This window comes from Symphalangus syndactylus, chromosome 21 (genome assembly GCF_028878055.3).
Source record: "Symphalangus syndactylus isolate Jambi chromosome 21, NHGRI_mSymSyn1-v2.1_pri, whole genome shotgun sequence".
In the NCBI taxonomy this organism is placed as follows: Eukaryota; Metazoa; Chordata; class Mammalia; order Primates; family Hylobatidae; genus Symphalangus; species Symphalangus syndactylus.
Window position 1 is genome coordinate 48,419,698 of NC_072443.2, and position 25,481 is coordinate 48,445,178.

Genomic DNA, 25,481 nt, shown 5'->3' on the forward strand with positions numbered 1-25,481 from the left:
GTGCCTTCTCTTAGCCAGACTGGTCGCGCCGAGCGCGAGGGAGGGTGGTAGGGAGGGAAGGGTTGGGGAGGCCTCTGGGGTAGCGGGATGGGGGTGGGGATCAGGAGGGCGGCTAAGGGATAGAGTTTGCTGCGATCCGTTTCACAGTTTCCCAGACAGAACGCGCGCGCTCGCTGGCTGGCGGTGAGGTTCTGACTTGGATGCGGAGCTGCTGTTTGGGAATTCAGTCACTTAGCAGCGACTTTGGATGTCAGGGCGCCAGCCTGCTAGGGAGTGGGATGCGGACGCGGGGGTGGGAAGGGAACGCAGAGCCGCGTGTGTCCCTATAGTGGCGGAGAAGTACCTCACTTCTCATTTACACATGGATCTCAGCTGCGGGATTAACGTGTGACTCCTGGCTACAGGAATGTGTTTGACACCTGTCTGTACAACAGGAACTGTTTTTGCCAAGTGACAATTTTCTCATGGGGCTGGAGCACATTTTTTCTGCCTGGGTTTTCACAGGCCAGTGTGGATTTGCAGCTCTGGGCCGGAGCTTGGCTCATTAATTAACAACTCTCTCTGTGCCCAATTAGGACTGTATTTAATTATTCTGCCAATCTTAATGTCGTGGAAGAGACTTGCAGGAAGCACCCAATTTCCCCCAAAGCAGCCGTCGAACAGGAGGGCGAGAAGGATCACAGAGGGAGGGTTCTCAATTGTGTGGCTTCTCCTGAAAAAGAAATCAGAACCTTCCCAAATAGGATAAGCAGATGCTCCTAAGGCTGTTCATGTCACTTTAACACACGCTAGGATAGCGGGGGAAGACTGTTTTTGTGTGGGTAGAAATGAGAATGTAGCCCCTACTTGACATTTGCCCTTTTAAAAAGTTTCACCTTTTGGGCCTCTGGCCTCCACCCCCATTTAATACCCCACCCAGTCTCCCATCCCATCTGCTATGCAAAATCCTAATGGAACTTTCTGGCTGAGTTACTGGTGAATAAACTTCATCCAAGCCACCTTTCACCATCCTCTATGCCACAGACACACAACATAGCCCTGAGAAATTTTCTATCCTGAGCAGATTTAAGGTTACCAAAACTAATTAAATCTGAATGACTTTTCCTGCAAGTCATTAAGGTCATAATCTTAGCATTAGATTGTCTCAATCTCTGCATTTAATTAGAACAGCCTGGAACCGTGTAGTTTTGAGCTCTAAAAACCAAAATTCAGATGAAGAAGGAATGTGAGGGGCTGGGGACCCTCTAAGTCTGATTCAGAAACATTCAAAACCAAGGCTGGGAATTGAGGCAAAGGGGGAATAAAGCATGGAGGAAGCAGGAAATGGCCAAGGGGAATCTGAGTGGGTGGGTTCGCTCGGAGGCTGCCCTGCTTTCCCCGCAAAGAGTTTCTCTGCAGGATTTCTTGGGAGTCCGTTTCCTGTCAGAATGTGGGGGCTGGAGTGGTGCTTATCTGAAGCCCCCACAGCTGCCTCCTTGAGTCCACATGTGTGACAGCCCTGGCTGCCCTGCAGGGTAACTCTCTGGGGGTCTTGCTGGCCCTTGCTTTGTTGAGGAATTGCCCGACTTTCCCTCTCGCTGCGATGCAGGGGAGGGGCTGGGGAGCTGGCTCCGGGGCCTGCTGGGTGCCTCCTGCCTAGGGCCTGTGAAGGCAACGGCTGCTGGCTCCGTGGCTAGGAGAGGAGGTGTGCGAGTGGCTATCGTAGGAGCCGGAGCTGAAAAGGCCAGCGACCCTCAGATGAAGTCTGAGGGAGTCAGAGGTCCAAGCAATGAGACCAGTTTAAAAGGGAAAAGAAGGGTGGCAGGGTGGGTGCCTGGGGTCTTGATTTACTCCTCATTCCCCTAGATCTGAAATGTGTGAAGATGAAAAACAGGCTCATCAGAGGACGATGGTGGGGGAGGTGAGTTAGCCACTCTCCAAAGAAAACTCCTGCCTGTGTCTAGGCTGGGGGTCCTGTCTGAGGTGTTGGGCATGCCCTGGGGCTCCCTCAGGCTCACTCTAACCGAAAACAGTCTCCACTCAGCCTGTAGGCATCAATTTGAAAACAGATGGAAAAGATAAGGTCTGTATTGAGCCTGAGTGCATGGCCCAGAGTCCGTGGACTCTTTGGGAAAAGGCTTGCCCAATTGCAACACCCAGAAGGGCTGAGGGGAGAGTCTTGAGGCTGTCCCTCAACTGGAGGGTGTACACTGCAAGGGACTGACTGCCTCCCTTTTCAGTTGAACCAGTTCCTCTGGTCTTAGAGAAAATACAATGGAAAGGCAACCTCCCCACTCCACCTTGTAGATAAAGGCGGCCGGTTGTTTGGTCTCTATCGCTTCTCTCTCAGGGAGAACTTGGCTGTCTCCTGCGGCTTGAGTAGCTTGACTCTGAAGCAATGACTCAGAGCCCACTGCTGTGGTTCCCAAGGCAAGGGGACTTGACCATCTGACTTCCAGTCATGCAGGATTTAAAGGATACCTCCTTCTAAAGTCTGAGGAAAAGGACAAAAGTAAAAGAACCAAGAGGAAGTGGAATGTTTTGGCTATTTTTGACTTGAAGCTAAGTGAGCTACACTGGAATTTCTCTGGTGACTTCTGAGTGGTTGTAATTGTCATCACTAGGGTCAGAGTCAAGGATTTAGATAAAGTACCTGTGTGGTCTTTAAATATCACATTTGAGGAAAATATGGATGAATTTCACTGAACTTATCTTTTGATTTGGAAGAGTATGGAAAGCGACTATCTTGTATTTTTCCCTCCACCCCCACCCTCCACTTTTTTTTTTTTTGATACAGGGTCTCACTCTGCTGCCCAGGCTGGAGTGCAGTGGTGTGGTCATGGTTCACTGCAACCTGGATTTCCTGGGCTCCCATCTCAGCCTCTCAAGTGACTGGGACCATAGGTGCATGCCACTAACCTAGGCTAATATTTTTATATTTTGTAGAGACAAGATCTTACTATGTTGCCCAGGCTGGTCTCAAACTTCTGGGCTCAAGTGATCCTACTGCCTCAGCCTTCCAAAATGCCAGGAATACAGGCGTGAACCACTGCACTTAGCTTTTTTGGTTCTATTGAGTATGAGTACAGAAAGCAGGTTTGATGAAAGATGATTTTTCTTCCCTACCTTGAAACTGGTGTTGAAAGGCAGGAAAACTGAAAACCAAGGATAGAAAGGAAATAGATATCAGGTGAGAAGGAAGAAAGAAGGCAAATGCATTTATAACTGCCTTTTTGAAGGTGAAAAACAACCAAAAGTGAGATAATGGCATGCATGTGTCTAAGGGGTGATAAATCATTGATGTTACATTCTGTGGGGAGTTAGTTTTGGGATAGCTTTGACTAGCTAGACTGTCCTTCAAGCCTGAAAAAGTGGGTCAGTTCAGAAAAGATTTCAAATCACCTGGAAATTCCTAAGTTACATATTGCACTGGAATTTGTGATCAAGGAGCCCAGAGATTTTTCTGACCTTTCTAGGTAGAAGCCAGTTTTAAAGACTTAATTTTGTTTTGAGATGGAGTCTCACTCTGTCGCCCAGGCTGGAGTGCAGTGGGACAATCTCGGCTCGCTGCAACCTCCGCCTCCCAGGTTCAAGCAATTCTCATGCGTCAGCCTCCTGAATAGCTGGGACTACAGGCATGCACCACAACGCCCAGCTAATTTTCTGTATTTTCAGTAGAGACAGGGTTTCACCATGTTGTCTAGGCTGGTCTTGAACTCCTGACCTCAAGTGATCCACTCACCTCAGCCTCCCAAAGTACTGGGATTACAGGTGTGAGCCACCGTGCCCAACCAAGAGACTTAAGTTTCTAGTCAACTTTCATTAGCTTTAGGTATGTGGACAAAAGTCCCCTTTTGAAAGCTTTTCCTGATTACCATCCTCCACGGTGTGCATGGGATTTATTTATACTTGTTTACTGCTGTATCAGTGTCCTTGCATCCCAAGCCCAAGTGCCATTGTGTCTTCACATTTAGACTGAGATAGTCCAGCTGCCTGAACATCTCAGAGGTAAAGAGAGGAAGGAAGTGGGACTTACCCAAGCTGAATCACTTCACTGGGGAGGTGCAGGGATCGGTTTCTATGTTTCTTTCTTTACATTGGTAGTCCTTCCTGCTTGACTCTGATGTCATGGGCTACGGGTAAGTGTTATGGGGATTCACAGGGCATCCAAAGGCATTTTTGTCTATAACTTTCTCTTATCCTACTTTGTTCCAGAATTCTCAACCAGAAACCTTATGACTTGATGTAAATGTCTCTTCCTTGGCCCTCAAATTAATATAGCCCATTTTATAAATGGAGTTTAATATGTGAAACCATGACACCAAGTTCCTTTAGAAAGGTGTTGGTAACTGCAAAAAGGAACCATTATGACATTCACTGTTGTTGACTTTAATTCACCATCCACTGTAATCCCAGCACTTTGGGAGGCCAAGGCAGGAGGACTGCATGAGCCCAGGAGATCAAGACCAGCCTGAGCAACATAGGGAGACCCCATCTCTACAAATTAAAATATTAGCTGGGTGTAGTGACATGTACCTGTAGTCCCAGCTACTCGGGAGGTTGAGGTGGGAGGATCGGTTGAGCCCATGAATTCAAGTTTACAGTGAACTGTGATGGCACCACTGCACTCAGCCTGGGTGACAGAGTGAGACCCTGTCTCCAAAAAATAAACAAAAATAAAAATTCACCATCCAGGGGATAAAATCCTTGGGGCCTTGATGTGTATCCTTTTATTTCTTCATCTTCTAGTAAGTGCCTTTACCATGATGAAAACTGAATCGATTATTTAGCATGTACAGTTGTCCCTCAGTAGCCACAGGGGGTTGGTTCCAGGAACCCCTGCGGGTACCAAACTCTGAGGATGCTCAAGTTCCATAGTCGGCCTTATTGAATCTTCGGATACACAAAGTCAGACCTCTGTGCCCATGGGTTTCGCATCCCACAAATATAGTATTTTTTATCAGAGTTTGGTGAATCTGAGGATGTAGAACCTGTGGATACAGAGGGCCTACTGTACGCTTTTGCGATATGTCTCTTGGTTTTCTTTGCCTCCCAGGGATGTACTCTATTTCTATCTTTCTTTTTTCTTTTTTTTTTTTTTAAATTAAATGTCTCAGCAGAATCAACCAGGGATATACTCAACCTGGGAAGAAGTAGCACACATATTTACTGTCTTCAACCCGAATCCTATGCTTCTCTTTCCATGTCTGCATGTTTCCATATCTGATCTACTGAATGGTGATAGGTGTATCATTTATTACCTAGATACAGTATCAATTAGTATCTGGATAACATTACTGACTGCCAGTCAAACCACAGCCTGGTAGAAATGGGGGTGTATAAAGGTGGTGGGGTGAGGTGGAGATTGGAAACTGAAGCTGAATATCCCTCCTGTGGATGCTGCATGCCCAACAATCACTGATAATCCTGTAGGCAATGGTTCCATAGGGTATAGGTTCATAAGTCCTACCTTGGGAATAAAAGATACAAATTATGACCCTGTATCTGTTTTTTAATGCAAAATAACTTTAAAAATAAAAATAAAGTTGAATGTTGGGGACTTTACTCTTGAGCCCATACAACACTGGGCATACCTTCTGGAGTAGTGTTGTCCTATTTTGTAGTATTCCATGTGAGAGTCTTCATACTGTTCTCTTCTACCCTAAAAACATTGCCAATCTTTTTGCACTTGATCTTAGCCAAAAGGCCAAGAAGCGATTGCCCATCTTTTTGAAGTGCTACTCCTCTTTCAGTGAGTAGTACATCCTGCCCCTTCCTTTAGACCTAACCCCAAGCTTTTCCTGAAAGAAGGCTCTGGAAAAGGCTGAGGTCTGAAATCTGAAGGTGTCTTCTCAAGCAGAAGGGACTAAATCATGGAAAGCTACAGCCAGAAGGAACACCAGGAATCATTTAATTCCATCTACTCCTTTTATGCAGGAGAAAATGGAGATCCAGCCTTTTAGTAGCAGGATCAGAACTAGTATCCTTTTCTGATACTCTTTCCTCAACTCTTTCATTCCTGGGCATGTGGCTTATCTTCCTCTGACCAGAGGCAGGACTGACCCAACTGAGAAGGGTAGAGATAGTACCCAAACTCTAAATCAGGTGTTGACTGTGGAATGATCTGTTGTTCTTGGGGGTGACTGCACTGCTTGGAGCCATTTGGAATTAAATGTACCTGCTTTCAAATGTGGTCTGCTTTCAAGGGACTCTTCTGTCCCAAAACTGAAGATGGCAGAGACCACCATCACATCTCTCTCTCCCAGAGCAGCTTGTACACGTTTTCTTAGTTAATATCTGTTCATGTTTTTCTCTCTGGTTCAACTTAATTCAGGTCCCTTTTCCCGCTCTTTTTTGTCCTTGTTCTTTCCTTTTGTTTTTTTTGAGACAAGGCCTCACTGTGTTGCCCAAGCCGGTCTCGAACTCCTGGACACAAGCAATCCTCTCATCTCTACCTCCCAAAGTGCTGGGATTACAGGTGTGAGCCACCATGCCCAGCCATTGTCCCTGTTCTTGAAGCTTACCCTTTCACAGTCATTGCATCTTTGAACGTTGCTTTTTATGTAACACAGTGTTTTAATTTATTTGACAAATGTTTATGCTGACTGCATGCCAGCCCTGTGCTAGGTGCTTGGGAGAGTGGACAAGAAGGAATCATAATGACATTTATACCCCATTGAGCTGTGAAGATTGGTTAAGACAATGTAAGTAAAGGGCCTAGCATAATGCCAGGCATATAAAGTGCTCTAAAAAAGATTAGCTATTAACTATAGCAGTAATTGTAATACTAGACATAGACCCCATCCTCAGGAGACTCCCAGCTAAATATCTGTGGGTTCACTAGGTGGTAACACTGTAAATGTAAGTTCCAAAGCAATTTAATGGTCCTGGCTCAAACCATTGTCAACAGTGCCTCAGTGCTGTGGAGTTGTCACCGTGGGGAAGAAAACTTGTGATCTTGATGTGTGGTGGGAATTTCCTTTTTAAAAAACTTAATTAAACCAATAAAAACCACATAACACTTCCAGTGTTGTAATTTTTTTGTGTTACATAAAAGAAGATTCAACAGAAGTTACTGGCAAGAGGCTGGGCATAGTGGCTCACACCTGTAATCCCAGCACTTTGGGATGCTGAGGCAGGCAGATCACCTGAGGTTGGGAGTTCAAGACCAGCCTGGCCAACATAGTGAAACCCCCGTCTCTACTAAAAATACAAAAATTACCTGGGTGTGGTGGTGCATGTCTATAACCCCAGCTACTCGGGAGGCTGAGGCAGGAGAATTGCTTGAACCCAGGAAGCAGAGGTTGCAGTGAGCCAAGATAGCGCCACTGCACTCCAGCCTGGGTGACAGAGCAAGACTCCGTCTCAAAGAAAAAAAGAAAAAATACTGGCAAGAAGCCTACATATCCCTAAGTTATCCTTCTCTTAGGGGCAGCACAAGGTACAAGAACTGGAGAATAGCAACCTGATTTTTGAAGTGTGGATCCTGAGAACCTACATTATACAAAAAAAAAAAAAAAAAAAAATAGCCAATTGCTTTTTCTTGCCTGTGCCTTGACTTTGGTTAGCAATATCATTGGAAACGTTTTTCTCTTCTTTTTGGCCAATATTTATTGCACATCTTTTATGTTTGAGGCTTTGTTGGTTCTTCTTCAGACTGTTTTTGCCTAGATAAAAATTATAACCGGCTGCCCTCAGGCCATTATTCCAGCCCCCATGGTGCTGGATGTTTCACTGAGGCTCCGCCAGTATCTTCCCCCTCCCTTGTAGGTGAGGCCCACGGGTGGCTTGCCTCCCTGCCCGCTGTAATCAGTGACTAATAGAGCATATCTTTTGCCCTTGGCAGAACTGTGTTACAATTCCTGGAAGGAGGGGAACCCTGGTTACACCTGTGAGGCAGCCAGGAGGCTGCCAGGCAGCTTTTGCCAAGTGAAAGAGCAAAGATCAGAGTTACTAAAACAGGTTGTTCCACATTCTTTTTGCCTTTGTGGTGACCACAGTGAGGAAACTGTCAAATTGAAGGGGAGGGAAACCCCTTCTGCTGCTAGGTCAAAGCAGTACCTCCTAAAATGTTTCTGTTTCCAGGTATGTGTTCTTCCCGGCGCAGGATTAGTTGTGGGCTTGTATCCCTTCTTTTACAGCATCTGGTGTGTCATCAGCTGTCAGGATATTCTGTTTCTGCTCTCTCTCCATGAGAATCTTCATATTGCTCCTGTGGGGAAAGGGATGTTATCTTCTCCCTTTCAAAGGGGAAACCAAGCCTTGTTGTTTAAAAGAATTGCAAACACATTGTTTGCCACAGATTTTGTATCTCAGTTTCATATCTGTGCAGTGCTCCTTCTCTTCTTTGTCTGCCTACTCACAGAATGACTTACAGCAGAAGTTCTCAAAGTGTGGTCACCTGGGAACGTGTTACAAATGCAGATTCCCAGGCATCATTGACTGCCCTGCCCTGCCCCGCCCCGCCCCGCCCCGCCCCACCCCACCCCACAACTCAGGGGTGGGCTCTAGCAGTCTGTGTTTTAATAAGCCCTCCAGGTGGTTGTGGTGCACGCCCGAATTTGAGGACTACTGACTTAGAGCTGCTGACTCGGAGGGAAAAGGTAGATTTCTTCTCAGTCTTGTCTTTTTCCTTTTGATTTGTTCTTTTCTCTCTTTCCTCCCTCCACCCTCCCCTAACCTTCTGCCGCCTCTCCCCATCTCCAGCAAAAGCATTCCATAATGGAAGGCTCCCTGTGTCCCTGGAGAATTCTTGGTTTGAGAAGTTGTAGAGGCCCATTTGCTATTTGCTTTCACAGGGGTGGCAGGGAATAGGAATTAGGAATCAGGAATTGTCTGTCTTCCACGAGGTTAACAGCCCAAAGATCCAGTAAGGGAGGTTGTTGCATCTTTCTTCTCACTTAAGATTACTTTGCTTTTATTTTGTTTTCCTCATTACCCTCTCCCACCACATTCCCCCGCCAGATGAGGTCTTGCCATGTTGCCCAGGCTGGTCTGAACTCCTGGGTTCAAGTAATCCTCCTGCCTCAGCCCTTCAAAGTGTTGGCATTGCAGGTGTGAGCCACCACACCTGGCCTCCTCATTACTCTTAAAAATAACTATGCTCACTACAGAAAAAAATCAAAATTTAGGCAAACAAAAAGACCAAAATAGCGTAATCCTAACCATCTAGAGACAACCACTACCTAATCACTTACTATATTCTTTTCTGTGTGTTTACTGCTTTTTACTTAAATGGGTTCATTTTTACGTGCTGCTTTTATAACTTGCTTTCATTTAATCTTCTGAACATCTTTCCCTATGGATGCATTTCCAGGATTTTTTTTTTTGGAGACAGAGTCTTGCTCTGTCGCCAGGCTGGAGTGCAGTGGCACAATCTCGGCTCACTGCAACCTCCGTCTCCTGGGTTCAAGCTATTCTTCTGCCTCAGCCTCCCAAGTAGCTGGGACTACAGGCATGCGCCACCACGCCCAGCTGATTTTTGAATTTTTAGTAGAGATGGGGTTTCATCATGTTGGCCAGGATGGTCTTGATCTCTTGAACTTGTGATCCGCCCACCTCGGCCTCCCAAAGTGCTGGGATTACAGGTGTGAGCCACCGAACCCAGCCTTCCAGGATATTTTTGATGAATGTAAACATGTTTCATTGCAGACAAGCCTTAAACTTGACAACTATTAGTATTAGTTTGATATAATGGTTAAGAGTTTGGTGGGAAGATCCTGGGAAGAGTCCTGGGTTAAGAAATAGATCTTTCCAGGATCAGATTATATAAACAGACTAATTCTTGTCCTGGGACTGACATATCTCCAGTCCCACTTCCCACCTTGCCTTTCTGCAGGGCCTGTGAATGATCAGCCTTTATCTCTCCTCCCCAGGAGATCAGCAAGCACTGTGGCTGGAGCCTTAGGATTTACCCCTCCCCTCTTTTTCTTAGTTATGAGGTATTGGGAATCTTCTCACCCTGGGACCTTCTCATTGTGCAGCTGATCTCACTGAGCAGGTCCAGGGATTTTTCTTTCCTTTTTTCATTTTCTTTCCTTTTTTTGAATTTTTTAAAAATTTTATTTATTTATTTATTTGAGATATACCATGGGAAATAGTTCATTTTTAAATTATTGCAACTAGGAAAGAGAACCTTGATTTTTTTTTTTTCTGAGAAAAATCATACATAAATGGGAAAAGTTGAAAATACAGATAAATGAAGATAAAATTATATCACTTAGAGATAACTGGTATTAACACAAAATACATTCTTTTGGTCTTTTTTTTTATGTGTGTATTTTTTTTCTCGGAAATATGATACAGAAGTGTTACAAACTGTTTTCACCTAACATATTGAACAACTTCTACTACATTTTAATGAGTGTATTCCATGGTATACTGGAGCCAGCTCAGCTCAGACAGGGATTGTTAAATAGTCAGGATTTCCAGAGCAGATTATTAAACTATTAGTAGCTTGAGATCAGCCATGGTGGGAGTATTTATACCATGGAAGTTACCAGACACCATGAATTGGGGCTTTTTGTTTTATTTAGAGAGCTGGTTTACTAGCGTACCACTGTATACACATTTTATCATGTAAATGTGATTTGTTCTGATTGAAATAATCTCCCTATTTTAGGTTATTTCTGATTTTTGCTGTTATAAACACTATGTAATGGCAATTATGGATGTCCTAGTACACATCCATAATTACTTCCTTAGGATACATTCCTTGAAATGGTTCCAGAATCAAAGGGTGTCTGGAATTACAAGAACTTGTTACCAAGTACCCTCAGTTTCTTACCCTTTGAAAGGAAGAGTGTACTATTTTTGTTTTAAGAGGATTTATGAGAAACATCCTCTAGTACCAAGAATTTCATGTCTCTCCTGTTTACTTCTGTTTACATTTTCTGAATGAATTCTTTTTATATAAGGAAATACCCTGGCTGAAAGTATAATAAGCGAATGCCTTTAATTCATAGGATATAGACTGATATGTGGGATATAAAAAGCATATTTTGTGGTATTCTGGAATGAAAGGCAATATATCATGATGACTAACTAAGAACTTGGAATCAGGTGCCAGAATGAATTTGAATCCCAGCTCTGCTGTAACTCTGTGCAAGATATATAAACTCAGATAGAATGATACTACAAATAGAATGATATCATTTCACTAATTATTAAAAAGTAGAAACAAACAGGTGAAATTAGTTTTATTGTATTGCATTTAACCCAATAGCTCCCAAAGTTTTTTCATCTCATATTTCGTTTCAAAACTATACCTCCATCTTAAAAAAAAAAAAAAAAAGACCAGGTGCGGTAGCTCATGTCTGTAATCCCAGCACTTTGGGAGGCCAAGGTGGGTGGATCACCTGAGGTCGGGAGTTCGAGACCAGCCTGGTCAACATGGTAAAAATACAAAATTTAGCTGGTCATGGTGGTGGGCACCTGTAATCACAGCTACTTGGGAGGTTGAGGCAGGAGAATCGCTTGAACCCAAGAGGTGGAGGTTGCAGTGAGCCAAAATCGTACCATGGCACTCCATCCTGGGAGACAAGAGCAAGACTCCGTCTTAAAAACAAACAAACAAACAAAAAACAATAGCTCCAAATATCATATCAACATACAATCAATATAAAAATTGAGATGCTTTACATTTTTTTTGTACCAAGTCTTTGAAATCTGGTGTGTAATTTAAATATACAGTACAGTTTCTTCAGTTTCTTCATCTGGAAGATAGAGATGACCATGGAATCTCTTCACAGGGTTTTTGCAAGGCTTAGGTGAGTTGATGTATGTAAATCACTTGCGCCTGGCCTGTGGTAAATCTAGGTAGGTGTTGGATTATTACTATCATTAATAAGTACATAGGGTCGGGCACGGTGGCCCACGCCTGTAATCCCAACACTTTGGGAGGCCAAGGTGGGCGGATCACTTGAGGCCAGGAGTTCGAGACCAGCCTGGCCGATATGGCGAAACCCCATCTGTACTAAAAATACAAAAATTAGCCAGGCGTTGGTAGTGCATGCCTGTAGTCCCAGCTACTCGGAAGAATGAGGCATGAGAATCCTTGAACCCAGGAGGCAGATGTTGCAGTGAGCCAAGTTTGTGCCATGGCACTGCAATCTAGGTGACAGAGCAAGACCCTGTCTCAAAAAAACAAAAAAGAACAAAAATAAGTACATAGATGTCTCTGTGGACCTGTGCCAACCGTCATCACATTCAGATGGTTTCATTAATTCCTTAGTCAAATAGGAAATTAGGCTGAGCACTTTTTGTGTTGATTCCCAAATATTTGAGTACTATGTGGCAGATATTAGGCTAGTGACATAGAAATCTTAAGATATTTCTCTGCCCCGAGTTGGTCCCAAGTAGATCAACTTGGGAGCTATTCCATAAGTGTGATACAGTAATAACAAAAAGGGGAAAAAAAGAAAAATCAGTTGCTAAAGACAATAAGGGAAACAGTGCTGCGAGGTCCTGCCAGATTGCTGGCTAAAATAATTATGTAGAAGCTGATGGGAGCATAGCGGCCTGGGGTGATCTGGGAGGACTCCCCAGGGGATGCAGGGTTCTAACTATGTGCTAAAGAGCAGGAAGGGGTTTTTAAAGGGCCAAGGACATAGTGGGAGCAAAGCAGCAGGGATATTCAGGGGACCACAGAGGAAAACTTGGTTAGAGCTGCTTTCCAAAGCTGCACTGTCCAATCCAGTAGCCACTGGCCATTTGTGGCTATTGAGGACCTGAAATGAGGCCAGTCCAAATTGAGATATGCTGTATATGTAAATATTTAAAGCATCTCAATTTTTATATTGATTATATATCGAAATCATATTTGGAGCTATTGTTTTGAAATGAAATATGAGATAAAAAAACTTTTGGAGCCACTGGGTTAAATGTAATGCAATAAAACTAATTTCACCTGTTTGTTTCTACTTTTTAATAATTAGTGAAATGATTCTATTCTCTCTGTAGTAAATTTTATATATCTCTGTAGAGAAGACAGTGAAATGTAGGACAGTCCTGCCCTTATGTTTGGGGGAACAGAGAGGGTAAAGTACTGGATCTAGTCTGAGGGAAGACCCAGCTCTTTGGAAGGTATCTGGAGGGCCAAGGACCCCAGTGAACTGGAACTCACTCTCAGGTTCCTGGAACTGTATTTTAGCCACCTGCTCCAGTTTGATTCCACAGAAATCTGTCCCACAGTGGTCACTTGCTTCTGGTATTTACAAACATCCAGAGGGATTCTGGGGGAGAACAGCTGCTCCTCTGGAGGCCCAAGTCCATCTGAAATCACAGCTTGATTTCCAGAACCTAGGAGAGAGAGGTCCAGCTGGTCTTGATGAAATCAAGGGCTACTCCAATGGCCTGGAATCTCCAAGCAAGGCCAGAAGACTTTCTTGAGACATCCCAAGGGGCTTCCCATAGCCAGGTGGAAGGTCAAGGTTGACTTGAAGCCAGACCTGGATTGCCAGTGTGCTCTAATTTAATCCAGTCCTGTGAAGTCCTCCCAGAGATCCAGTGAGGTCAGTGGCTGCCAGAGTATTCTGAGGCCTTGCTGGAGGCCTCCTGACTCCTGGTCCCCTCAATAATCAGAAATCTAAAGGGGACAAGGAACTGCTGTCATAATTTTACGGTGGAGAGGGGCATCATAGATAGGTCCTTCTCTCTCTTTCTCTTTCTCTTCCCCTCATTACCCCCGCTGTCTCATTCACACACGTTTTGTTTTTGTGTGTGTGTGTTGTTGTTGTTTGTTGTTTGCTTGTTGTTGTTGTTGTTTTTGAGACAGAGTCTTGCTCTGTCACCCAGGCTGGAGTGCAGTGGCTCAATCTCGGCTCACTGCAACCTCTGCATCCTGGGCCCAAGCCATCCTCCTACCTAAGCCTCAAGAGTAGCTGGGACCACAGGAGCAAGCCACCACGCCCAGCTAATTTCTTGTATTTAATAGAGACAGGGTCTTGCCATGTTGGCCAGGCTGGTCTGGAACAGCTGGGCTCAAGCGATCTGCCCACCTCGGCCTCCCACAGTGCTGGGATTACAGGTGTAGCCACCACGCCTGGCCTCACTCACACACATTTCTAAGTACTCTCAAGGAAAAGAACAGGATGCTCTGAGACTATCTGGGGACAAGGGTGGGTGGCAGTGGGGGTTAGATTGGGCAGTCAGGACCCTGCCTGAGGAACTGACATAGCTACCAAGAGTCTTGTTACTACCCCTCTTCTGGTCCACAAGTGGGTATTATATGTGTTCTCTACCAAGTTTAAAAAGCATTGCCAAAAGGTTTTGCTAACTACTATGGGAGAACATCAGGTAGGGAAGTAGAGTAAAAGCAGCATAAAGCTGGATCGCCTTATCGCGCTCACGTTTTTTAGGACCTTGCTTGAAGCCAACTTGCTTCAAGAGCTCTCCTGCCATTCTTTGGTCTATAAGAACCTCTGAGGAACCTGTACCTAAGTCACAAAGGATCACTGCCAGGGCCCTTACTTCCTGATTTGCAACCTGAGTCTCGTCGTAATTATGTTGGCGCTGGGATCCAGATTTTTAAAAGAGCCAGAGTCCCATTCCCTGCAACCCACCTTGGCCTTTCCCATCTGTCTCTCATTTCTGTTCTGAGGCATTGCCATCCACAGCTGCTGCCTCCTGCTGCGATAACTATTATTCAGGGTGTGCTGGCAGGGTTCAGCTGAGTCTGCATGACCCTCTTTGGGCAATGCTGTAGACCTGTTTCTGTAACATTTGGGACATTGTACTCAGTGGCCTTTACGATCTTTTCCAATTCCCATTCCACAAACGGATTTAAAAACCAGAGATAATCCTGTTTGTTTACTTGGGTTCTGCTTCAAAGCAAAAGACCTCAATAACCTTTTAAGGTTTTTTCCAGCCTTTCTAATTTTGAAGTTTCCATTTCTTTGGGCTTTGGTTTAGAAATTCTACCGCTTTTCCCAATTTAACTTACAGCTTCACCACCAACTAGTGCTTCCATTTTAGAGTGTTAGCAGCCAACTCTACCAGAGTGTCTATGGGTTCCACACACAGCTTGTTTCCCAGTGAATTCCCAGTGAGGTGGTCAAGTCTAAATTTAAACTATGACCCTTCTACCAGCATATGCAAGCCAGGGCTGCAAGAGCAAAATCAGAACTGGACTGTTCTCAGGGAGATGTGTGTGTAGGAGTTAGAAGAGAAAGTGGGCAAGGCTTCCCAAAAGGTAGACCAGCCCCAGGGGAAGAAGAGCAGGAGTTCAGGGTGAGGATAAGTGTAGTTATCCGAAGGGACTGTTGGAGTTTATTGTAGCATGGCTGGGTCCCTTGGAGAAAGTCAGCCAAACTCCATCCTCTCAGTTTCCTCTCATTGTAACGTACCAATGGCATAACTCACCTGGGTTTGTCATTACCATGGCTTCTTGCCAAGCATTATGGCACAATTATGTGCTCACCCTTGTCTCTTATTCCAAAGTCACAGATCCTTGATTTATGAGATACAATCTGCACATTATGTTATATTGGATTCAGCTCTTGTTTGGTTGCCTGGCTCACATCTTTATTTGCGTTTTTCTGTATCAATGGGTACGTATTTCAAAGACAGGACAGGGCAGTGGCTATAATTCTGGTTGTGGAATGGCTTTGCCAAGTCAGTTACTAAAAAGTGAAACTGCAAAGCATAGAAACTGATTAATTTGTAACGTTTAGCTCATTATGATTTAGTCACACCTCCAATTTGTATTTATATTTGTGATTAGCATCCTATACCATGAAATTTATATATATATAGATATCATATATGTGACTATATATGTGTGACATTTTTAGAATGGCATCAGATGTGATTCAAATAGAGCAGTCTTTATTATTCTATTTGATTGTGATTGCTAACATATATTTTGGAAGTAGCCTAGAGGTAGGTTTGGAGAGGCTACCTTGAGTGCATGTGTTTTTCCAAAATGCCCCAGCTTGAAGTAGAGAGGAAAACCAGATTACAAAGCTTCTGAAGCTGGGGTTCTAGCACTCTCTGAAAGTGCCCAGGTTAGAATCACAAACAGGGCTTTGACTAAGAAGGAACATGGGCCAGTTGGCCCTCTTGTGCTCACACGTCATTTTCTCTAGGTAAGCTAGAGCTTTTTGTGGGCAATTCTCTGTCTTTAGTTCAGACCTCTAAGAGCCAAGCATGGGTTGGGAGGGTCAGACTGAGTCCCCCTCCTGACATTAGAGCTTACTACATGTATGGCATTAGTCTGGTGACCTAACTTTATGGCAATTTCTTCATCTGTGCACTTGGGGAAATACAGGCATCTATCCCTGAGGATGGTCGTGAAGATTCAAGTAAAAAAGTGTATGTGTATCACTTAGGGTAGTTCCTGGCTACCTGGTATATGGAATGCACTCAGTAAGTGTTAGCTTGAGAACAGCAACATTCTTCCCATTATCAGACATTTCTCTAACTTATAGGGTAATAGCTTTAAATGAGCCATTATGTAGGATGGAAGTAGATTAGTGACTATTTCTCAAAGCTTTTAAGGAAACCAGACTTGTAACCTAGGTCTCAAACTGTTGGCCTTTTGCCCAGGTTTTGAACCCTGGGAGTGTCCCTGTTCAAAACAAGTTGCTGATCTGGTAGACCCTATGGCTGATTCACGATGACAGTTGTTATTAAAAAGAGATGGTCTCCTCCCAGTGTGTTGGATTCTTAAGTAATTCTTCAACCAGGTCACTATTAAGGACCTTTATATGTATGTGTTAGTTTGTACTATTATCCTGTATTCATGTTCAAAGTTGATGATCTTGGATGTATTCCTTTAGTTTCTACAATTATCTGCTATGCTCTGGTAAATATCTGCCTTTTATGGCTCAGAAATTTCTATTCTGGCCAGTGTGGTGGCTCATGCCTATAATCCCAGCACTTTGGGAGGCCAAGATGGGTGGATTGCTTGAGCCCAGGTGTTTGAGACCAGCCTAGGCAACATGGTGAAACCCCATCTCAAGGAAAAAAAAAAAAAAATCTGGGTTTGGTGGCACACACCTGTAGTCCCAGCTACTCAGTAGGCTGGGAGGGGAGTATGGCTTGAGTGTGGGAGGCAGAGATTATAGTGAGCCAAGATCACACCACTGCACTCCAGTCTGGACAACGTAGCAAGACTCTGTCTCAAAAAAAATAAAAGAAGAAAAATTTCTGTTCTGTTGGCAGCAACCTGTCAGAGCTTCTTGTATTCAATAACCATGCATACTAGTTTCAGGCAAAAAGAAATGACATTTTGGCTAAATATACTATTGGTTAGGTTTATAGTTTACAGTAGGCTTTTTCCAATAGTGAAAATCACATATAGACCTTCACGTTCAGTAGGAAGGAAGAAGTCAGAAGTCCCCCAAATTGACTTTGCTTGGTGCTGTCTACCCTGAGTTAGGTGATATGCCCATCCTTGAGTTAACAATCCACTAAGTGAAATATTTCTCTTATTGTGGGACCTACCCTGGGAGTGGAGACTTAGCAAGGACAGGGTTTCAACTCACAAAGCTGTGAAATCTGGGGTGCTCCCATGAAGAGAAATGGATGCTGGGGAGATAGATGGGTGCCAGCAGATGTCATCTATGTCAAGTGTCAACGTAGGACCTGTAGTCTAATGAGAAACTATAACGAGTTTAAGAACTGAAATCCCTCTGCCTTCCCTGTTGTATGTGCGCAGAGGACAGAACTACCAGCTCTTCTAAAGGAGTGAGGGGAATGTATTCAGGGGAGGCCTTGTGGAAAAGTGACAGAGGGCTGGGTCTTAAAGGGTCAGGAGGGATATACTCCATCTAAGTTAGGCAAAGAAAATGGCACCAGGAAGGACATACAGACCTGGATAGGAATGGAATATCCATGGTAATGATGAACAGGTATGTGACTGTAGCATCCTTAGGTCTTCAGCTTTTGGGAGTCAGCCTATATGTTTCACAAATGACAAAGCTGAGGCTTAGAGAGATTAAATGATTTTCCCAAGAGTACTTAGCTTGTGTGTTGAGTCCTGGTTTCTTCTCACTTACTCTGCTGACCCCAGTTAATTCCAGTTTTCGTGTTTTTGTTTTTTTGTTTTGTTTTGTTTTTTAATTACCACAGTGGAACCTAGTGCAATTCCACATCATGTGCCTGAAACCGTGGGATGGGTTAGCACCTCCAGAAGCAGCCTTTTCTTGTGGGGTATTATTTTTATTTGCATATGTAAACCCTGTGCCGCCAAAGCTCTTAACACAAGCATTGCCTGGCATACACACACACACTTTTATACCCTAAATAGCAGAGGCCTGGAAATGTTTGTCTACCTTTGCCAACATCTGACTGTGATTATCTTTAACCACAGTCACACTTGTTTGTCTCCTAAAATAGTATTGACTCTCCAGAGGAGGCTGTTTCTAGTCATCAAAGCCCTCCCAGAAATCTGTCTCCTTCTACCTGCCTCCTCCTGGTAGCCTTGGCAGCCTCTAATTGATTCGCTTAATTTTCTTGCTCCCTATGGCAACACTCCTGAATCCTTCCTTAAAATTCACAGACCTCTCTGTGGATTTTACCTCCCGGAGCCCACCTGTTGATTCAGGCAACTGAAGTGTGGCTATCCTTGAGATGTTCCTCAGCTATTCTTCCTTCCTGTCCCTGGCTCTCCCTACAGGCCATGCCAATATGCAGGTGTCGACTTCCCCAGAGGATAGTAGCCTGAAGGCCAAGCTGTGTCTGACCTATAGGGAGAGACCCAGTCAATTTTTGAAATGGAGCATCTCTCCCCACAACCCTCCCACGAACATGGATATTAAAAACGTGTGTCCTTGCTTTGGGGTTCTGTCTCAGAGAAAGTCAATATTCCCATATGCTAGTCTATTGGGTTCCTTTGCCTTAAAGTAAAGGTTGCCTCATTTTGACTTTGAACTTGATGGGGGCAAAAGAGGGAGAATGAAGGTGTTTTTACCTTGTAGTATCTAACTATGCCCTCCCACCTCTCTAGAATAATACATTATACCAAGCTAGAAAAACTGCTTCAGATGGAGCCTGGTGATCTTATTTGAGAAGGTCATTCTCAGAGCCATCAGTAGGATAAAGAGAGTGAACAACATCAGCTCACACATGTGACTCTGTGTTGCGTGCTTTGGACTTGGATTCTATCACCAAGAGATCCCTTCTCTGAAACAGTTGGGGTAAAACATGGGTGGTAGACCCAAAAACCCCACAAAGTAAGAACTCTGAACAAATAGATGGTCAGGACTGCTTTCATGTTTTTTAAGCTTTCTCTATGCCTTGGGTAGTGTATTCTCCAGAGTGAGGGTGTGGAAGTTACGCATCGAGCCTGACAAGAGCCACTCTTGGTGCTGCTGTTGGACTATATTGCTCTTCCCAAACCACAAAGGTTGTTTCTGTATAACCTCGTGATCATAGAATTGAAAGTTAAGGTGCTTAATGGTGGAAAATAGATTTGGGAGATGAAGGTTGGAGATGAGCTCATGAAAGCCCTATAAATATTTTTATGATCCTTAAAATAAATTATTCCACTAAAGAGAATAATAGTGATTACTGTGTAATTTCCACTCTATTGCGTTAGAAATTTTCAGACTTTTTCCTGATTCAAAATTTGAACTAGATGTTTTTTAATTCCTTTTAAAATTTTTAATTAATTAATTATTTTAGAGACAGGATCTCACTCTGTCACCCAGGCTGGAATGCAGTGGTGCGATCATAGCTTACTGCAGCCTCAAACTACTGCACTCAAGCAATCCTCTTGTCTCAGCCTCCTGAGTCTCTGGGACCACAAGGATGTGCCATCATGCCTGGCTAATTAAAAAAAAAAAAATTAGGCCCGGGTGCAGTAGCTCATGCCTGTGATTCCAGCAGTTTGGGAGGCCAAGGTGTGCAGATTGCCTAAGCCAGGGGTTCCAAACCAGCCTGAGCAACATGGCAAAACCTCATCTCTACAAAAAAATACATATATACAAAAATTAGCCAGGCATGCTGGTGTGCACCTGTAGTCCCAGCTACTCAGAAGGCTGAGGTGGGAAGATCATTTGAGCCCAGGAGGCAAAGGTTGAAGTAAGCTGAGGTCACACTATTGCACTGCACAGGGTCTCACTCTGTTGCCCAGGCTGGTCTTGAACTCCTGGCCTCAAGGGATCCTCCTGCCTCGGCCTCCCAAAGTTGAGATTACAGGCATGAGCCAGCACGCCTGGCCTAAATTCCTTTTTTGTGTGTGAGTATAGAGATAATAGGTGCATTGGCTGGGTGCAGTGTCTCACGCTGTAATCCCAGCACTTTGGGAGGCTGAGGCAGGTGGATCACTTGAGGTCAGGAGTTCGAGACCAGCCTGGCCAACATGGTGAAACCCCATCTCTACTAAAAATACAAAAATTAGCTGGGCATGGTGGCACATGCCTGTAATCCCAGGTACTCAGGAGGCTGAGGCAGGAGAATCACTTGAACCCGGGAGGTGGAGGTTGCAGTGAGCTGAGATTGCGCTATTGCACTCCAGCCTGGGCAAAGAAATGGGACTCCGTCTCAAAAAAAAAAAAAAAAAAAGAGAGAGAGAGAGAGAATAGGTGCATTAAGATAATTTCTTCCCACTGTGGTCCTGTATCCAAATGGGGGCCAAAACTGTGTAAAGCTCCATAGACCTGCCTTGTATATTGGTTCTGTCCCCTGATTATAGAGCTTTACTACCATAGGGGTTTTGGTGTCATGTATCTAATAAAAATGCATGTGCAGCCAGGTTTTTAAGCTGCTGTGCTTCACCCATGGCAGTGTGATCGTCAAAATACACAAGAGCAGAATAGCACTTGGATCTGCCTCCATCACCACCCCTTCCATTACACATGAGTGAAATCCTCTCTACCCCAACACACACATCAAAATGTAATCCTTGCCGCAGCTTTTTGCATCTCTTCCAAGAGGGAGGCTTGACTGGAAAACCTACTTCTGATTAACCACCAACTTTACCCTCCTTTATCATTTCAGTCCACTGCTGACTTTCTCTGATTATCCCCATCATGAATAGCTTAAAGACTTGACTTAACATAGTCATGCATCTATTCAGCAAATTTTATTAAACCTAAACATACTGAAACTTAAGCTCACAGTTGCAGAAAACACAGAGGGAAATCACATTGATTGGAGTTTGTGTGCAAGGGGAATTATACTTCGGGGCAATTATATTGTTCTCATTTGGGGCATTCCTTTGGCCTTACATGATACTTAGACTGGAGTGTCTCCTCTCTTAGATGGGAGTCCTCACTGGGGACCTGAAGGAGCATGGAAACTGCCCAAGAGCTAGAGCCCAAAATCTCACATGTCTGACAAGCTCAGTGCTGGCATAGCTTGCAGCATTCACTTAGCTATGAAAATGCCCAGGCTGTGTTATGTGTGGCAAAGCTGCTTCTTAATCCTTTCTCATAGTCCTGTCTCCTTAAAAATACCATAAATTTGATTTATAAAATATGAGAACCATAAAAGACAAATATAAAGCAGAGGTTCTTTGAAGTTGCTACTTTAAAATGTTTTTCTTAACATTAAAGTCAGGTAAGTTATATCCACAGATCTCATTATACATAAAAATAAATTTCAGAAGGATTTCAGGCAAATGTAAAGACATTATAAAGGAAGTTAAAACAAATGATGGACTAGGAGAAAATGTTTGTAACCTGCATAATAGATAAAAGATTAAGACCCAGAATGTATAAAGAGTTCTTATAAATTAAGAAAAAAGCTAATTAACCCAATATTTTTAAAAAGGGCAAAAGTGATGAAGATGTAAAACTTTTTAAAAGGCAATAAACTTTTGAAAAGATAACATCTAGTAATCAAAAATACAAATAAAAACAATAAGATTATGTTTCACCCTTCAGATTGGCAAAATTATAGGTAAGGCCAAATAGATATTCATCCACTGGTGGGAACATAAATTGATTCTCTTTCTTCAGGGCCATTTGGCAAAATCTATAAAAATTGAAAATGTGTATGTCTTTTGACTCATCAATACCACTTCTTGTACTATACCCTAAAGAAGGTCTCTATTTGTCACAGAATTTCAAGTGATAATTTTTGTAATAGCAAACAAGAATATGGACAGTGACATTGTTTCCAACAGGGGAATGAGTGTGGTATAATTTTACAGTGGTGTGGTATTCAGCCATCTGAAACAAACAGCAAAATAGAAGATCCAAACTTAGGAAGAACTCCCGTTTGTTAAATGGGAAAAAAATCCACACAGAACCATTCAATGACATAGTATGAACATCATTGTGCAAGAACAAACTGTGTGTCTATTGGGTAAATGCATTGAAAATGATCCAAGATATACACTGAATCACTGTGGTTACTTCTAGGTAGCAGAGTAGAATTGATTTGGGTGTGAGGAAGTAACTGGGAATAAGTTGGAGAGAGATGAACTTTTTACGCTATAATCTTCTAAAGTATTTTATGAAATTTCGTGAGCATGTATTTATGTATGACATACTTTTTAAAGTAATATATACTTGTAGCCGATAGTTTGGATGATAGAGGAAAAAATAAGGAAAATATGTCACCCTATAATCCTAGAGACCTTGACTTTACTCAACTCTCATTCTCACTCTGCCGCCCAGGCTGGAGTGCAGTGGCACAATCTCGGCTCACTGCAACCTCCACCTCCTAGGTTCAAGTGATTCCCATGCCTCAGCCTCTCAAGTAGTTGGGATTACAGGCATGTACCACTATGCCTGGCTAATTTTGTATTTTTAGTAGAGACAACGTTGGCCAGGCTGATCTCAAACTCCTGGCCTCAAGTGATCTGCCTGCCTCAGCCTCCCAAAGTGTTGGGATTACAGGTATGAGCCACAGCACGTCCACAGCTAGTTCAGTTTTTATAATTAACATTGTATCCTGCTTTTTTCCCACTTAATGTTGTCTAAGCATTTTCCTTCAGTTTTACAAATTTATAATCTCTCTTTTTAAATTTTTTTTTTTTTTTGAGACAGGGTCTCACTCTGTCACCTAGACTGGAGTGCAGTGTCCTGATCTCGGCTCACTCCAGCCTCTGCCTGCCTGCCCAAGTGATTCTCCCACCTCAACCCCCTGAGTAGCTGAGACCACAGGCACGCGTCACCATGCCCGGCTAATTTTTTTTTATAGAGACAGGGTTTCACCATGTTGCCCAGGCTGGTCTCAAATTCCTGGGCCCAAGTGATCTGCCCACTTTGTCTTTCCAAAATGCTAGGATTACAGGCATGAGCTACCATGCTGTGCCACAAATTTATACCCTCTCATGCAACCTTTAAATGTTTATTATAAATTCACACACTTTAAGTTTCTAGAATAGATAGTAAATTTTTCAAGGGCTATGAAGAGCAGATGAGCCCTCGCTCTGTCTCCTCAGGAAGAGTACTGATAAGTAGAGGGCAGCTGAACCAAGGCCCAAGCACCCAGAGACTAGTTGCTGGAAGTCAGCGCAGAACTTACAGCATCCTGTCTCCCTTCTTCCCCTCCCTCCTGATAGTCTGTGGACCATATGTTTTTGCTTCTCCCTAGCTCAGGTTCTAATTCTGGCTTTTGGGAGCTGCCTTCTCTGCTGCAGGCCTGCCCAAGAGTTAGGAACAAAGACCAGGATTTGCAATGGTGGCCCTCCCCTGCAGTAATGGCATTTAAAAGTCTGCTTAGAACACATAACTGAATCTTCTGTATTTCCAAGGTTTAAAGGTGAAAGCGCTGGTAAGGATAATCTAGAGTTGTTCTTCCCCTTGACAGATTAGTACATTGAAAGCCAGCAAGATTGGGTTTTACCTAAGATCATGCAGCAAGTTAAGAGTTAAGCTGGAAATCACACGTGGGGTTCTTTGTGTGGCCCAGTGCTCCTTTGACTGTACTCCTTTTCCTGAGCACTGGGAGCCTGAGGCCTGGCCTAGCATTGAAGTTACCATGAAAGGTACCTTAGCAGCATTCAGGCAGCCTGGAACTCTGAGACTCAGCCAAAGGGTCAGCGGACTGAAGAAAAGTCATCTGGGCTTGAGTTTTGTTCATTTATTCAACAAATATACTGCTTTACGGGTATACATGTGCACACAGCTACACAAAGATTTGGGAAATGTTCTAAAGTGTTAAAGGTCACAAAATAGTTGGATTACAGAAACTTTTCTTTTTCCTCAATTTTTTTTCCCTGTAATGACTATATATTACTTTTGAAATACTGACTTTTTAAACAAAGTCCTCCTGTTGATCTAAGTGTTTTTATTTGTTGAGGTCATGGAGTACTTACTACTTTGGCATAAGAAATGGGTGGGTGATGTTATCAACCAGATAAATCCCCTCTTCCATGTGAGCCTGATAGTTCGGGGGGGTCTCTGAGCTGAGTTTGTGGAAGTCGTAATTATGTCATGCAACTCATGTGTTCATGCTTGCCAGACACACCTATGGGTGTATACATGTATTTGCACTAGCTAGGATGCTTCTGCATCTGTGACAGATGAGGAGCAGCAGGTTATAAAAGTGAGTAAAGGGCATAGCGCTACTTTAAAGCTGCTTGGAAGAGAGACGTGCATTCTCCCTTTGTTGCTGCCTGGGAAGGAAAGTGAGAGTGAATCCATTCCAGCAGATGACTCAAGGCATTGCAGTCTGAGGATGAGGGCTGGCTATCTTGCAGGCTTGAGGCCTCACGGGCATTGCTGTATTACAACACACTACTATTCACTGCCATTCAATAGTCATTATTGTCGTTGCCATTTATTGTCATATAATAAGCTTTCACTATTGGGTTAAGTAAGTATCGTTATGTCAGAGGTGGGTGGTAGTTATCCTCATTTTATAGATGAGTAAACTGAGGTTCAGAAAGGTAAAGAGGTAGAACTGGAACTCGAATCTCAAGGTCACCTCACTCTACCCTTGGCTTGTGTATTCATCCATGCACACAGAAACAGGCATCTTGGCTTCCTTTTTATGCATTTAGTATTCAGAACATATTTACTGAGCACTTTCTATGAAATCTTCTTTCCCCAACAAATGTTTATTGAGTGCTTTAGTTCTGTGCTAAGCACTCTTTTAGCTGCTAGAAGCACAACAATGAACAAAAACAGGAAAAAAAAAATCCCTGCCTTCATGGAGCTTTTAGTGAGGAGAGTAGGAGCAACAAATAAGAAATAAATTTCATCGTAAGTATTTTTAAATATAGTACATTAATATTAATAGAAATTTGAAATTCAGTCATGCCAACAGATGAGGAGGTGATTAAAAAGATAGTCTATTACTCACAGTTCCCCAAGAGGATGGGGCATCCCACACCGGGCCACAGAAAAAAACACTGAAGTTGCATGCAGGCAAAGAGAGAAAAGGAATTAGGGGGCTGGAGTCTTTAAGAGGTGAGGCAAGGTAAGTAGGTTTAGGACTGGCTAGTTTGAGTAATTGTAGAGGGCTCTGGGGGGACAAGGGGTTGTCCCCAGTTGTCTGGTACCTGGTCCTGGGGTGATTACGGCAGGTGGATATTGGCCCAAAAATGAAAGCTTGATAAAGAGGGTGGTTGGGGGTGTGGGCTCTGGATTAGTGGGTTTGCA

The 25,481-nt window shown here is 43.5% G+C and overlaps 1 protein-coding gene across 26 annotated transcripts in view; it reads left to right on the forward strand.

Moving 5' to 3' along the window:
- Positions 1-25,481, forward strand: part of KALRN (kalirin RhoGEF kinase) — a 694,106-nt gene that overhangs the window by 548,893 nt on the left and 119,732 nt on the right. The gene's annotated exons all lie outside the window — the stretch shown is intronic.